This window comes from Cervus elaphus, chromosome 30, assembly GCF_910594005.1.
Source record: "Cervus elaphus chromosome 30, mCerEla1.1, whole genome shotgun sequence".
NCBI classification, from domain to species: Eukaryota; Metazoa; Chordata; class Mammalia; order Artiodactyla; family Cervidae; genus Cervus; species Cervus elaphus.
Window position 1 is genome coordinate 62,994,633 of NC_057844.1, and position 15,457 is coordinate 63,010,089.

A 15,457-nucleotide genomic window follows, 5' to 3' on the forward strand; every position below is an offset into this window, starting at 1 on the left:
GCCATTCCCTTCTCCAGAGGATCTTTCCAACCCAGGGATCAAACCTGGGTCTCCTGCATCACAGGCAGATTCTTTGCCATCAAGTCACCAGGGAAGTCCCTGTTTGTGTATAGGAAAATGCAATATGAAAAAGTCAATTATACTTACATCATTCTATAAAGGCAATGCATTTTAAAAATCCTCTGTCTTGTTTTAACAGCTTTGATGTAAGCAAACAAAGTTAATATTACAATAATATTAGAAAGAAATTCTAAGATCAAAAATGTCAACTTGAAAGAAAAGTGGAAATTACACATATTAAAAATTGACATTATATTGTAAAAATGATATACTGTGTTATTGGTGAAATTTGTCCACTGAGAAAAACAAAATTCTAAGCACAATTGGAATCTTGATATCTGATGGAATAGAGAAATAAAAATTGAGAAAGGATGGTTATTTAATAGATGTTAATAGATCTGATAATTGGCATGTATATGGGAAAAATAGTTAGAAATCCCTGTACTCACAAGCAAACCATTCCAGGTGGGTTAAAAAACTAAACGGTAACATAAAATTTGAAACTTAAAAGAAGTCCCTTCATGAATTTGTATATGAGAAATTTCTTTATAGTGATGCAAAAATCACAGAACATAAAGGAAAGGATTTATTACTTATATTAATGTTAAAGAAACAAAATGTCACAGCAAAAATTGGCAGAAAAATGCATTTTAATGTCATGCAATTGTCTATTTTCTCCATCTTAAAAGGTAAACAGCTATAAAAAGTTTTTGACAGAATAAAAACATAAAAAAGCACTTGTCATACAATGAAAAGGAAATCTTAATGAAGAATATAAAATTGAGAAACTAAAAAGGCAATCTGACTAATAATTAAGTTAGTGACAACTGAGCAATTCATATCCCATAGATGAATAAAAACTGATAGCACCAAGTGTTTTCAAGAATACTGAACAATGCAAATACATTGTATATTCCCTGTGGTAGACAGTGGGTTGGCCGTATGACCCCTGTACCATGCTATTCCTTCTGTGTATAATCCTTTGAGTGCAATCAAGACCTGTAATTTCCTTATACAACCTATAGAATGTGGAGAAGTAAATAAATATTGCAGATGTAACTAAGGTTTTTAATCTGTTTATTTTGAATTAATGCAAAAGGAGAATATCCTGAATTTACCTGACTTAAATAATTTGACTGTCCCTAAAAGATAGCCTGGATGTTTCCAAAGTCAGAGATTGGAGGTAGGAGAGACTGTGCAATCTTATTGTAATAGCCAGCCTTGTTGGAGAAGCCCTCATAATAAACTGTTGACAGCCTCTAGGAAGCATAGGTGATCTGTTCTTGCCTGGAGAATCCCTGGGACGGGGGAGCCTGGTGGACTGCCATTTCTGGGGTCGCATAGAGTTGGACACGACTGAAGCGACTTAGCAGCAGCAGCAGCAGAACAACTGAAGAACATCCAACCTACTGCCAGCAAGACAAACAAAATCCAATCCATATCCCCTACCATACAGGTACAAGAAAATGAATTCTGCCAATAAGAAGCTTGAAATCAGATTCTTCTTCAGTTGACCCTTCAGAGGAGGATTCAGCCCAGCCAACTCCTTGATTGCAGTCTTGGGAAACCCTGACCAGGGGGTACATTAAGCCATGCCTAGATTTCTGACATACACAAGCTGGAAGATAATTAATGTGGATCTTAAATTACTAAGCTTGTGGTGATTTGTTGCACTGGCACTAGTGGTAAAGAACCCCACAGCCAATGCAAGACACATTAAGAGATGCGTGTTTGATCCCTGGGTCAGGAAGATTCCCTGGAGGAGGGCATGGCAACCCACTCCAGTATTCTTGCCTGGAGAATCCGGTGGACAAAGGAGACTGGTGGGCTACCATCCACAGGGTCACAGAGTTGTACACAACTAAAGCAACTTAGCACTCATGCAGTAAAAAACTAACAGAAATACTTTGATAAAGCCTTGACCATGTCAAATGAAATTGGGTATAGACATACTTTACAAACCACTATATATTTTACTTATGTTTCTTGTTTATACTCTGTCTGCCCAATAGAGTGTAAGAATCATGAAGACTAAGCATTTTTCCTTCTTCTTCTTCTTTTTTTTTTTTTTCAACTTTCTATACCCATCCTTGACCCAGGCTAGAAGAGCTCCTGCCTCAGCTGCACACTTTAGGATTTGGGTGGGTGCTGGCACTCCTTTCACTGCGACAGACAAGCACAGAAACACCAGGAACTTGGGATTTCTAAATGGATATCTGGTATACCTGGACTTAAAGAAGCTAAATTTGACACATCAGAAGGTAAACCTATTAAGATTTTGTTCTACTCATTTATGACAGTTAAATATGCAGACGTGTGATATATGGGCCTGCATTTGTACCTGTGCTCAGGGCTGCACATCTCTCAGCAAGGGGCTGGTTTGTGGGTTCTTCCTATTGCAGAATTGTCAGTGATCTGCCCCTTTTCTCTAGTCATGCTTAGAAAGAAAACTCTGGCCGAGCCATTTATTTGTCCTCTGATGGGTATGCCTACAACAGATGGAAGGGCATGCACATGGTGACTCCATTTATAGAGATCAGAAAACTTGGGGGAAGATCTGGATTAAGAGGAATATTAGAGTAAAAATTTTAAAATATTGCATATGAAGTATATGAATTTTCTATTGCTGCCATAACAATCTGCCATAAAATGGACTTAACACAACTTTATTGTCTTACAGTTGTTGTAGGTCAGAAGTCTGGTATTGGTCTCACTGTACTAAAATCAATGTGTCAGCCAGACTGTTTCTTTCTGCAAGCTCTAAGGAGAATCTGTTTCTGTGCTCATTCACCTGTTAGCAGAACTAAATTTCTTATAGGGGAAGGTCTGAGGTCCCCATTTCAGGGTTGACCATTATTTAGAGTCCATCTACTCTTAGCTCCTAAAGGATTCTCTCCAGTCCTTGGATGTAGTCCATGCATCTCAGAACCAACAACAGGTAGTCTGGCTGGTTCTTACATCACAACTCTCTGACCTTCTTCCATAAATCACATTTCTCCCTGACTACACCCAGGAAAGTTTTTCTGATTATAAGGACTTATGTATTAGATTGGGTTCATGCAGATAATCCATATTAATCTCTGTACCTCAAGGTCCAAAGCCTTGATCACATTTGCAATACTGTTTTCCACATAAGGTAACACATACATAAGGTAATACAGTCACAAACTCCAGGGATAAAGACCAGATCTTTGGGAGGGATATTTTTTGATAACCTCATAAAAGGACAATGAGATAGCCAAGTTGATATGCTGGACATGTGTAGATTTTGTATATGTCCAACAGCAATTTTAGTTTGTTTTCAGATATTTTTTTAAGATTAGGAACATGCTTATTGGAAAATATTCTGCCCTGCTTCTACATATTTTCTGGATTTTGAGTCCAGAGTTGTTTTTTATAATTAGAACTGAGAGAGTCAATATACATATATATTACATTGGCATAATGTAATATAATATATTATAAAACTGAGTTGAATCTTTTTCAATTTTTCCTCATCCTTGTGAGTTTCAAACAAATAAACTTCTCTTGGACTTGGGAACTAAACAGAAAGTGTAAGCCATACTTATAACCTTCTATATAATGTTAATCTCCTGGGCTAAAGCTCAGCAATTTTACGATGCAGGTCCATGTCCTCTGGATTGTTAAAAGAAGGTCTGAAAGTGAAAGTCGCTCAGCTGTGTCTGACTGTTTATGATCCCATGGACTGTAGCCTGCCAGGCTCCTCTATCCATGGGATTCTTCAGACAAGAGTATTGGAGTGGGGAGCCATTTCCTTTTCCAGGGGATCTTCCCAATCCAGGAATCAAACCTGGGTCTCCTGCATTTCAGGCAGATTCTTTACCATCTGAGCCACCAAGGAAAACTTGGCTGCTGCTGATCCACACCATTTGCTTTATTTCCTTTTATGGGAGCTATCATAAACAATCTAAAGGATCCTCTAGGACAAAATTGTATTATATGTGCAATTTATCCTCCCTCTGCATGTTTACACAACCCCTGTATGTCAGAAACAAGCTTGGCTTTGGCTAGTTCCCACCCTCTCTAAGCCATCTAATCCATTACATATGAAGTAGAGCTGCATTTCCATTGGCATGTTTAAACATAACTGGCATTCAGGAAAATGACCAGAAGGCGTTGCTCAATGATCAGATCCCTCCCAAATCATGTTACCTACCCACCATATGTTATTCTCCCAAATCACAAATTACTATATATAGGTCAGCTGCTTTATTTAATACAAGAAACACATTTTAGTGAAAGCAGCAAACATTTCTCTGACTGGTACCATATTATCTATCATCCATTGTGTTTTCTAGTTGTATTTGCTATCAGAACCATAAATTATCTCTGTGACATGTGTTTAGTTTTCTTGAGCATAAAATAACCATCATAACATTAATCCACAATTTCAAATTCCTAGTGTAATGCTCACTTTTCTTTTCCTCATTCTCCAAGACAGTGCCTCTCAAATTTGAGTGTGCTTCAGAAGCACCTGAAGGACTCAATAAAGCGAAAACTACTGAGGACTCTCTCCAGGGTTTTCAATTCAGCATGTCTGTATGCAGATCTTAGAGTCTGTGTTTCTAGTAAGTTTCCAGTTAACACAAATGGTTCCACAAATAAAGACAAATAGACTGTTGAGGATACCCAACCCATATTGTGATAACTTATAAAGAAGATAGTTATATCCCCTATTCTCAAGAAGAGCAATATGTTTAAGCCTGTAGGTTATAAACTGCAGGAGAAAGTTTCTGAACTGTGAAGGAGAAAATGTGCAATTCATATGACATATTTTCTCTTTCCATTTATGTGCATTTGGATGTATCATATATACCATACACAAGTATGTTTGTAAACACAGGCATGACATGTGCTTTAAAATCTGGCAGAAACATGACAATAAAATATACATAGAACAGAACAGTGCTTTTTTTCTCCTTCACTTGTCCCTTCTTCTAATAGTCTCTGGAATTGTTTGTAGCATAAAATACATAAAAGATATGGCACAGGTGCACAGTAGAATTCAATATTAGCTGGAGTGAATTTTCTTTCCTGGTTATTTCTTGAATGTTAACGTCCTTTATAGTGATCACAGGAAAAATAAAAGTAAATGCATCTCTCTGTGAGGCCATGAGGGATCATTTCATATACTGATTTCAGAATAAGGGGACATCCTAGTTCAATGCCATCAACTAAACTAGCCATGATCAGGGTGAAGCTTGGATTCCGTGCAGAAGCCAGAGGTCAAAAAAAAGAGGAGGAGTCTGAGAAATCAAGGGCTTCCAGTATCCCCCTTAGTAGAGAGTATATGTAGACCAAAAGAAGGCAGGAGCAAATGGGAAGGCAACGTTTTGCACCTCATCCTGGCCTCTCAGTGCTCAGCATCAACTATGAGTGATAATGGTTTCTTTCTGTTTAACAGCCTACCTGTACCTGTGTGGCCTGCCAAATGCTATGGGCATAATGGAAAGGCCATGTCTGTGTGCACTATCACCCAGAGTTGTTGAACTATGGTGTAATAATCAGCAGCCTCACTTAAAAGCTTGCCATCAGATTGAGCCAAGCACACTCCACCATTACATCCAAATAGCTGGTGGAGGCATGCCAGAGAGAGAGGAGATCCAGAAAGCACAGTTATGGTTGGTTCCAAGAGGAGGCACTCAGTGTAGATCATTGGGTAGTGGAAGATTTAAGACTATCTGTGTCAATGAGAAAACAAAAATCACATTTTTGAGTGCCTGTTCTTCTGGAAATTTCCTGCTGGAAACTATAATGCTTGACATTCCAAAGTATTTTCAGGACTGGCCATTGAACAGTTCCTGGGAGATAATCTGAGCCCTTGGCATATCCTAACTGATAAGAGAGTCTGTGTATTTGTGATATTGGAGCATGCATGATGGTTTATACTAACACTGTAATTTATGGTGAATGCCTTTTTATTTTTTTGTATTTCTGGGGCTACGGATCATGCTCTATCACTTTGACTTCTGAGTAGCTGAAGTCAGTCATTTTAGAGCCACATACCTAAGTAACTGACCTCCTATAAAAATCTTGGAAGTCAAAGCTCAAGTTATCTTGCCTGAGTGGCAACATATGAAATGTGTTGTGGCACATCATTGCTGGGAGGACTGAATGCCATCCGTGAGACCCCATTGAGAGGGGATGACTGGAAGCCTGAGCCTCATATCCAGTGGACCTACCATGAGCATCTTTTTCCTTTTCTGATTTTAATCTGTATTCTTCCACTGTAATAATCCATAACCATAATTGTAACAACTTTCCTGAATTCTGTGAGTTCTTCTAGAGAAGCATGCAACTTGACAGTGGACTTTGAGGTCCCCAACACAGCTACTTTCAAAATAAAGCCTAAATGCTCCTCTAGAGCAAAGTAAAAATGACTAATGAGTGTTTCGACAAAAGCAGAGGAAGCACTCAGAGCAACTTGGATACAACCATATCACACACACTCTCATACACACCCCCAAACATTCACACCAGGGCACTGTGCTGCCAGTCTTGGGCAAGCATTTATTAAATTCATAACATTAAATGTAAACTACATCCCGAATGTACTAACATTTAGGTAGTTTATTTACTTACCTGTTTGTTCATTTGATTTAGGTTATGGGTGAACTTTATAATTTATTTATATTTAGTTTTATGTGAGAGTCTTACATTTGGCATTCTGCTATTATGACCAAGAATGATGGAGTAGAACCTGTGCTTTAAAGAGTAGAAACAATTACCTGCTCACGTAAGTACCAGATTATCCAGGAGAGACGGGAAAAGGTCTGTCTGCTTTTCAGAATAAAGCAAGAGAGGAAAGAAAAGTGAGTTGGGGAAGGTAGTAAGTATAGGGGAACAGCCTCTCAATACCTCACTTAAACTGGAGATGCTGCCTTCATGAGCTCAGCTGAATGTCATTTATGTGAGCATTAGAATAAATCACCCAATTCTCTAGAGAATTTACTGCCATTTGCTAAAAATTGTCATAATATGAATACACATATATGGTACAGAGAGGTGAATGGTGCCCCCTACAAATTGCAGTGTGCAAGCTTTATCATGTCAGCAGCAGCCCTGGCTGTTCTACTCCTCAGACAAGGCCTTGGTTGTTGTTGTGTTAACTGAAATATATTTGACATAAAACATTGTGTAAATGGTTGGTTTTTAAAGTTCAGATCCATCAAACACATGGCTAGTGAAGACTGATTCAAATTAAGGGAACGTGTTATATTTGAGGCTGAGCTCTACCACCATCCTTTTATTTCTTATCAAAGGAATAGGGTATGGATAATTAAGAAAGGCTGTTTTGGAAACTGTCTAGACATGACTAAAATCCAAACTCATAATCTAACTCCAGTTTATTATAAAGTCTGACTTTTGTAATTTTGATTAGGATCAGTAATTGTCTGATCTCTGCTTAACATTTCTTGATAATTGCGGTGGCATGCATGAATTAACAGAAACATATGGCACTTAAATATATTTCTTTATTAATTGTTACTGAGCTGATTTCCATGCTAATTAATGTGAGCATACTCTAGAGGGCAATAAACAATCAATAACTTCACAAGTATACCTCCTGTCTTATAAATACCTGCTTCAAAACAGGTTTATTTCCTAAATGGTATGCAGTAAATTGTATTAAAATATTAGGCATACTTGAATCCACAGAACTTTAGTTTTCAGTCTTAATTTTAACTCAACTTTAAAAAATTTTGGATCCTAGGAGTAAAGAATTATTTAATTTTACTTTAGTAGCATATTATTTATGCATCTGTTTATTTTCTCTCATGCATATTCCTGACTATCCTGTGTTTAACATGTATCCTTGTGTTTTTATGAATTCTTTAAAAATGTGTAGCTTGGTGTGGTTGTGAATATATATAAGTGGAGTTTTGATATTGACATTTTTCTATGTCATACTTTTTACTCAACATTTCTTAAACATCTAGCCACACTACTTATCATACAAGCGGTTTCTTGGCTTTTGAACACTTCAGAGTATTTCATAGTTTGTGCTCTCCTTTGCTCATCCTGTCCTCAATAGTGGGCCCCTAGATTGCACCTACCCCTACTACCAGACAGTGTTACAATAAAAATCTCACTCCCAATTCCTCTGGGATTTCTAAGCCGTGCTTTCAAACTTATCTTAACTAACTCTGCCAAGTTGTTTTCCAGTATGCAAAAATCCAATAAAAAGGCAAAAAATAGACTGAATTTAAAAAGGCAAGACCAAACTATTTGCTACCTAAAAATGTACTTTGAATTTAGTTAAAAGTAACTAATTCAGTTAAAAGTAAGTGAGTTAAAAATTATATCATGCTATCACTAATCAAAGGAAACCTAGGTTTGGCATATTAGTATCACAGAAAGTATATTTCAGAATAAAAATGTGTATTATCATAATGATGAAGTGGTCAGTTTATCAAGAGGACATGACAGTCCTAAATCATTACATATCTATGAACCAAATTCCAAAACACATGAAGTGGCAACTGATAAAACGACACTGAAAATAAATGATAAAATACTTTAAATGAAAGATGAAAAGAAAATATTTCGAAATATGTAGGATCTGCTGAAGAAATACTTAAGAAATAAATAATGTATAATTCTAAAGGCCTATATTTGAAAAGCAAAACATCTTGTCAAGTCATTTACCTCAGCAGTCATGTAAGAAACTAGAAAAGGAGAATATAAGAAATTCATAGAAGAAGGAAAAGAATAAAGATCTGAGTAGAAATCAATAAACCAAAAACTAGAGAAATCAAGTAAACAAAGAGCCTGTTCTTTGAGAAAAATTAATGAAATTGACAAACATCTAGCCAGATAAATCAGAGGGGAAAAAGAGAGATAAAAGACACATGTATCAGTATTGAAAGAGGTTACTAAAGAAATTAAGTGCCTTTTTCGAACACTTTCCCTGTGGAATATTCCTTATCTAGATGGCTTTATCAATAGAGTGAACATGATATTTAAAGAAAAAATGATACCAGTTATGTAAAAGAAACCTTGAAAAATTGGAACAGAATGAATAGCTCTCACATCATTTTCTTAGGATTACCCTAATACAAATAGACAAAAAGGAACGGTTACAGACAAATATCTTTCATGAATCCAGATGCAAAAATTCTAAACAATTTTTAGCAAATTGAATCTATATTTATCTATCTATCAGTTTATCTACCTACCTATCTATTTAAATACTCCACGATCTAGTGTGGTTTATCCTACCAATGTAAATTTAGCTCAATAGTTGAGCAGGGGTCATTACATGAAATTAAAAAACAAAAATCACTTGCTCCTTGGGAGGAAAGCTATGACAATCTAGATAGCATATTAAAAACCAGCGACCACTTTGCTGAAAAACTTCTATATAGTCAAAACTGTGATTTTTCCAGTAGTCATGTAAGGATGTGAGAGTTGGACCGTAAAGAAGCCTAAGCACAGAATAACTGATGCTATTGAACTGTGGTGCTGGAGAAGACTCTTGAGAGTCCCTTGGACAACAAGGAAATCATACCAGTCGATCCTAAAGGAAATCAAACCTGCATATTCATTGGAAAGGACTGATGCTGAAGCTGAAGCTTTGATACTTTGGCCACCTGATGAGAAAAGCCAACCCATCTCATTGAAAAAGACCCTGATGCTGGGAAAGATTGAGGGCAAAAGGAGAAGGGGGCAACAAAGGACGAGATCCTTAGATAGCATTACCAACTCAATGGACATGAATTTGAGCAAACTCCAGGAGATAGTGGAGGACAGAGAGACTGGTCTGCTGCAGTTAGACTGCAGTTGCAAAGAGTTAGACTAGATTTAGTGACTCAACAACAACAGCAGCATTACAGTTCACCAAATTAACAAGTTAAAAGATAGAGATATAAAAGGCATGGAATGGAAAGAGAGAAATACAGTGTCTTTATTTGTGACAGAATGGTCATCTATATAGAAAATCTAATGAAATCTATAGAAGGAATTCCTAGAACTAATAGATGAGTTAAGCAAAATTGCAAAATTAGAGAGTAATATACAAAATTTAATTCCATTTTCTACCATATCAATGAGCAATTGAGAATTGAGGCCAAAATAATACTTACCATAGCAGAAAAATACTTAGTAGTTAAAGAAAAACTTGACAAAAAATATGAAAAGAAAAAGAAAAGAAGCTCAAAGAACTTTAAATAGATGGAAAATATCCAAAGTCAATGGCTCAGATTTATCAGTATCATTAAAGTATCAATAGTCCTCAAACTTATTTACAGATAGAACACAATCCTTGTCAATACTCTAGGTATTATTTTTCAGAAATTGATAAGCTGATTTTAAAATTCACATGGAAATTAAAGGGCTTAGGAGAGTCAAAGCAGTTTTAAAAAGAAAGTTGGGTGACTAACAAACCTTCTTTCAAGTTTCAGTTAATCAACTCTACTCCAATATAAAAAAAAATTTTTTTTAAATAGAGAAATAAGAATATAAAATAAACACATGAAAAGATACCCAGTATCACTGATCATTAAAGAAATGCAAATTCAAACCACAGCATGATGCCTCTCTGTACCTTTAAGAATGACTAAAAGCAAAAGAACTGATCATATCAAGCACTAACAAGCTTATGGAGCAGTTGGAACTATCATCACTAACAGTGGGAATGCAAAATGATGAAACCATTTTAGATAAATTTTAGCAGTTTCTTATAAAGTGTTAAACATCCATTGTCTATTTGATTCAGCAGATGCCCTCCTATATGCTTACATTTACCCAAGAGAAATAAGAGCATGCATTTATTCAATGATTTGTAAATTACTGATCATAAAAACTTTATTTGTTATTAGCAAAAACTAGAATTAACTCAAGTATCGGGTGAACAGATGAACACACTGTGGTATATCCATAAAATGGAGAGCCTTCTTTATGAGCACCAGCCCCAGTGAGGAACTCTAAAAATCCTGTTTCATCCCTCAGCTTGTTCACTACTTCCTCTGAAAAGCTGTTTCTTCTTCTTTTAGTTATAACTGGGTACTCTCTCACTTGCTATAGATCTATTATGTGAGGAGTCTGTACTACGGGGCTTAAATTGAATACAAATATGTATGTAGTCTCCAAACTCTCTAAAAAGAACAAGAAATATATCTTTGTATTTTCAACATCTAGCATAGGGTCATGAGGTTTGCAGGTATTTGTATTGGTTAAGAATTAATTTGGAAAGATCATTGTCCCATTCTAAAATGAAAACACACTGGTTAATATAGAAAATCAGATTTTATAATAGAGCTGAAGACATAAAGAACTCTAAATAACGTAAATTCAATAAAGAAAATGCCAAGCTCTTTCTAGAAAGAAGAAAATGGTCTTTGACTGCCTTCATCCCTGCCTAAGTGTCTTATTTCTGCATTTACTCTGTGACTCATGTATCTAGATGATAACAGTGCTTTTCCATTACACCTATTTCCAAAAATTTTACTGAATACTGTTTCTATACCTACTCCTTTAACTTCTACATTATTAGTCTAGATAAGATAGAAGTAGATAAACATAAATACAATAGCTAAATAATAGCCTTCAAATATAAACATTCTGAATCCTTTCTATAATAAAATGTTGGATCTAGACTTGATTTTGCAAATTAAACAGAATTTAAACAATATTTTCCATGAAAGCATCATATAGGTAATTTTACTCTTACAGAAAGCTTGAGATTCTCTTTTTGAATAGCAAATATAAAGCTTAAGTATTTCACATAAACTGATTTGGAGTGTATATAACAACAAAGTACATGTTTCATAAATCCTGCAATAAAATGGTAATCAGTGAATCAGCAGCCTTAATCTCTTGCATATTTCAAAAGCTGAGCAAACACTTTCTGGTAAAGGAAATCAATAGAAAAGCGTACTAAAAAATTTAAGAAATAGAAATCAAAGTTTGAGGAACATATGTGAGTCTTACCACAACCTTGCTTTTGGTTAAAATACTTAGTTTGTCAGCCAGTTGAACTAAAGGACTATAATATGTTTACGGGAACTAATATGCCTGGTGTTATATCAAGAAATCAGAGTGTCACCAAACTGCTCTTTAAAATGTGCATGTGCTCAGTCGCTCAACTCTTTGTGATGTCATGGACTGTAGCCCGCCAGGCTCCTCTATCCATGGGATTTCCCAAGCAAGAATCCTGGAGTGCAGTTGCCATTTCCTTCTCCAGGGGAGCTTCCCAACCCAGGGATGGAACGAGGGTCTCCTGCATCTCCTGCATCCCCTGCATTGGCAGGCCAATTCTTTACCACCGTGCCACCTGAGAAGTCCCTACTCTTTAACATACTGTAGCCCAATAACTGTTGAACTTATTTGAGTAATTATTAAATGTGTATGGGATTTCTTTTAATATATTACCTACTAATAAAAGAAGTATGGAAGTTGGCAAAGAATTATTTGACAAACACCTTGCATACATACATTTACTTGGTCGTTTTGGAATATCTATAAGGTAAATGATAGGAAACTGGTTTTAACCCATGTACCTAATTTTATCTCATAGTAATGTGGAAGTACAGACTTTGATCAACCAGATAAATATAGCCTGGTTAGGAAACTGTGAGCAAATTCAACATGTAAGAAGACGGGACTATTTGAAAGAGTGAATTCATCTTCTTAACTCACTCCTATAAAACAGGAATTATAGGAGTCCCTATTTGCTAGGATTATATAAGGCTTAAGTTTAGTGTTATTTATAAAATGCTTGGCATAGTGATATCACATATTAGGAACTCTGTTTTTAATATAAATAAAAGTAATAAATCAATGATGAATCTTGCATTGAAATCAGTTTTAAAATGTATACTTAAATAATATCAGAAAGGGTCATTGAAATAAGGGACTGCTTGATATTCTGTAATTTCTGATAATCTTATGATCAATGATTAAACATGGACATTTATTGTAACATGTATCAAATATATTTTCCTTTAACTGTATTGCCATGAGGCTTTGTTGGAAGGTGTTTGGACAAATCACACACTTTCTAGCTTCACTAACAAATTAGGATCTTAGGAAATTACTAAATAATTAATAATTAGGAAAATACTAAATAATTTCCATCTTTTATCTGATTTTAAGTGACTAGAAAGTAGCTCTGGGAGTTGGTGATGGACAGGGAAGCCTGGTGTGCTGCAGTTCATGGGGTCACAAAGAGTTGGACATGACTGAGCAACTGAACTGAACTGAGAATGCACTTTATAATACATGTCCTTATGATTTCTATTAATGTTTTAATAATATTTGATAAGGATTTTGCAATACTATTAATAGCTATTTAATAATAAAATCATTTTAGGAAGGGTTGATGGTTATGACAATTAAATAATATTGATTGCTAAAATTTACTGAGCACTCTCAATTTATCAGGCACAGTGTTAAGGACATTATTTGATTATTTAATATTCTCCCCAAATTATATCAATAAGCATCCATAGTTTTTCCTCATTTGACCTAGCATTTAGTGAAGTTAGATAATACAATTTATGGGTTATTTAAGCTATCCAAATTTAAACAGCAATGATAAATATAAGGGTGAAGAATCAAGGTTTATGGAGAAAGATCATTGGCTTGAAACTGAAAGCAAACTTGAGGCCAGTGAAAGAAATTGCTTCTAGAATATGCCATTCAGAATGTCTAGTACAGCCTGAATGGGTAGCTGAGATCAGAAGTTTGGGATCCCTAGTAAGAGTCATTATCTTTTCTCAATTGTATTAGACAGCATGGGTAGATTTGGCAGATGGTAAATGGTCAACTTGATTAGATTGACCTAAGAAAATTGGATGACAAACTTGAAAATGTTTGAGAAAGAAGGCAGTACAGATTTGAGGACATAGACCAACGGGGATTCCCAGGTGACTCAGCGGTAAAGAATCACACTACCAATGCAAGAGAGGCAGGAGATGTGGGTTCCATCCCTTTGTCTCCTGCATTGCTGGAGAAGATCACCTGGAGTAGGAAATGGCAACACACTTCATTATTCTTGCCTGGAAAATTCCATGAACAGAGGAACCTGGCAGACTACAGTCCTCAGGGTCGCAAAGAGTTGAACACAACTGAATGACTGAGCATGTGCACACACACACACACACACACACACACACACACACACACACACACCAACAGATCACCAGAGAATATAAATGCAGCCTTAACAAAATGAAAGAGGGAAAAGACCTGTAAAGAGCAGCGATTTCTCTTATTAAGGATTAGATGACAAAATAATCTGTCAGACAAAATTATACTGAATTAAAGATTTTAAAAATGAAAAATAAAGGATATATATTATGTTTGTATATGTCTTACAAGCTTTCAGAAAAATGGAAAACAACAGACTGATTTTGTTTTTTAACTTAATGGCTAAAGGAGAAATGAATGGAAAAAAAGTCATTCAGTATTATACAAATATTTATTAAGAATATAATGCTAAAGTATAGGATGCCTAAACTTAAAAAAATGTTTAAAATGTTACAAGATAAATTCAATCATTATTCAATAAGATGGAGGAAAATAAAAGTACTTTTTCTCTCGGTAAATTTGATTAGAAGGAAACCACAATTATTTCTCTCTTCAGAGAAAAAACCAATAAGAATATTAAGACCATCCAAAGGGAATAATCCCTGGGGAATTTCTTGGGCAAGACCCTGTTAAATTTTTCTATGTTCATTAAAAATGAGGTTTTTATCATACTTTTTATGATTATGTATTATTTATAGGACATCTTTTATATGAATAGTGAACTAAAATAACAGGAACATGATAGCAAGACATCTGAAAAACATATTTCATAATTTAAAGTAGACAAACGATATTACAACGGCTAAAATCCCAAACACTGACAACATCAGATGCTGGTGAAGATGTAGAGCATCCACACCTCTTGGTCTTACCATGCAAGCCAGTCATCAGACTCCTTATATTACCCAAATGAGTTGAAAACTTAAGTCTATGTAAAAACCAGCACATGTATGTATATAGCAGGTTTATTCATAATTGCCAAAACTTGAAAGAAACTAAGATCTCCTTCAGTAAGTGAGTGGATAAATCAGCTGGGCTATATCTGTTGCTGTTCAGTTGCCCAGTCACGTCCGACTCTCTGTGACCCCATGGGCTGCAGCAGCCAGGCGGCCCTGTCACTCCCCATCTCCCAGAGTTTGCCCGAGTTCATGTTCATTGCATCTGTGATGCCGTCCAGCCGTCTCACCCTCTGATGCCCGCTTCTCCCGCCCTCACTCTTTCCCAGCTTCCCCTGATGGCTGTATCTGCAGTGCCCCTGCGGCTTACTCACTTCAGTCGAGTCCAACTCTGTGTGACCCCACGGACTGCAGCCCTCCAGGCTCCTCTGTCCATGGGATTCTCTAGT